This window comes from Brassica oleracea, chromosome C3 (assembly GCF_000695525.1).
Source record: "Brassica oleracea var. oleracea cultivar TO1000 chromosome C3, BOL, whole genome shotgun sequence".
Taxonomy (NCBI): domain Eukaryota; kingdom Viridiplantae; phylum Streptophyta; class Magnoliopsida; order Brassicales; family Brassicaceae; genus Brassica; species Brassica oleracea.
Window position 1 is genome coordinate 29,453,066 of NC_027750.1, and position 2,270 is coordinate 29,455,335.

The following is a 2,270-nucleotide window of genomic DNA, read 5'->3' on the forward strand; positions in this document are numbered from 1 at the left end:
GGGTGGTTGGGAGGTTCTTACTCATAATACATACAAGTTCTTATCAACAACATGCCCGGCTCGTCAACACCGCTGCGAAGGATCGCAGTAGGCTATGAAGCTGTTCTCAAGTACTTCATACCTCCCACCAGCAGCGTAGATGCCTACGAACGAATTTACTTTCCATTTTGCATCGACAAACAGCACTGGATCGGAGTATGTCTTCACTTACCTGACTCGTACAAGTGCTTGACTGCAATTTTGGCTTTCGCACCCAAAGTATGATGAAGAAAGACTTGAACCCAATTACCATTGTCGTCCCTCACATCCTCAACACAGCAACTGGAAACTTAGGCGCCAATCAACGCAAACCCTATCAGATGATAAGGGTGAAGGATGTCCCTCAGAACCACAACTCTACTGACGCAGCCGCTACTACCGTACTGCTCATCCAGGCCAATGCTGCTAGCGACGGTGACGGTTGCAAAGAGATCACACGGGACTTTTTGGCTGCGGGGACTAAACACCTGGCTGTTCTCGTTTATCGCGACGTTACCCCTGTTTAAACATCATCTGCATCTTTTCATTACCTCGTTGTTATTTCTCTTTTTTCCAAACTTGCAATCTCCCCTCGTTTTTTAATCGTCGTACTATCGGTCTGTAATCTGACGTTTGCGTGTTGTGTTTCCATGCTATCTAAAACTATTGTCAAAATTGTTAGTTACTAATGACAATAATCTAACCTGCCAAGTTTTTGTATCCGTTAACAATCAAGGCTAAGACCCCAAACTAAAATATATAGATGCTAATGGCTACTATTATCACTAACAAGTTTTTGTATACAGATAACCCACACATGTTACTGCTAAGAAACAGATTAGCCAACGTACACACATCCTTAAACTTTGGTCAAAAGCGTTAGTTACCAATGACAATAATCTAACTTGCCAAGTTTCTGTATTCGTTAACAATCAAGGCTAAGATTCCAAACTAAAATATGTAGATGCTAATGGCTACTAGTTATTACTAATAACCCACACACGTTACTGCTAAGAAAACGATTAATAGACAACATATACACACACCTACTTGGTTAAACTGTACTTTGCAAATAACGAACTATACTTGAACTGATCTCAGGAGATGATCTCATGACCAAATTAAGCCAAAATTAACACATACTTGTTTGTTAAGAAAGAGTTGACAAATTAACACATGCTTATTTGTTAAGAAAGAATCGAGAAGCTAACTTGCCAAGTATACAGATAACCCACACACGTTACTGCTAAGAAACAGATTAGCAGCCAACGTACACACATCCTTAAACTTTTGTCAAAAGCGTTAGTTACCAATGACAATAATCTAACTTGCCAAGTTTCTGTATTCGTTAACAATCAAGGCTAAGACTCCAAACTAAAATATGTAGATGCTAATGGCTACTAGTTATTACTAAGAACCCACACACGTTACTGCTAAGAAGATGATTAACAGACAACGTATACACATACCTACTAAAACATTAGGTTAAATTGTACTTTGCAAATAACGAACTATACTTGAGCTGATCTCAAGAGATGATCTCATGACCAAATTAAGCCAAAATTAACCCATACTTGTTTGTTAAGAAAGAGTTGGCAAATTAGCACATGCTTATTTGTTAAGAAAGAATCTAGAAGCTAACTTTTCCATAGACGATTTTTGGGTATCGTTATACAACAAATAACATCGAACTCTTCTCCACAAATTCCCTTCTTAAATCACAATTAAGGACTCAACAAATAGCATATTCGACCCAATCACTTGGTCTTTGTCAGGATCAACAGTCAAAAATAAATCAAACAACAAAATAACTTCAACATTATATAACATAGGTTTTTCCATTACATAAGCACTACAAGAAAACAGCGGCATACTGAGGGAAAAAATCTTCGCTATGTCGTCGGAATAACGCTATTCCGACGACATACCGACGAAAAAAGTCCTCGGAAATAACTCCTCGGAAATTCATCTTTCCTCGGAAATCCCTCGGAAATTTCCGACGGAATTCCGAGGAAACCCTATTTCCTCGGAATTTCCGAGGACCACAAGTTCGTCGGAAATTCCTCGGAATATTCCGAGGAAGATGTCGTCGGAATATTCCGAGGGATAAACTTCCTCGGAATATTTCCAAAATTAAAAAAAAAAATTATAAACTTATTTTTTTAATTGAAATTCGAAAATATAAAATTAAAATTGAAATAGAAAACATATTTTAAATACAAGTAATAAAATAGTTTTTATAAATAAAAAAA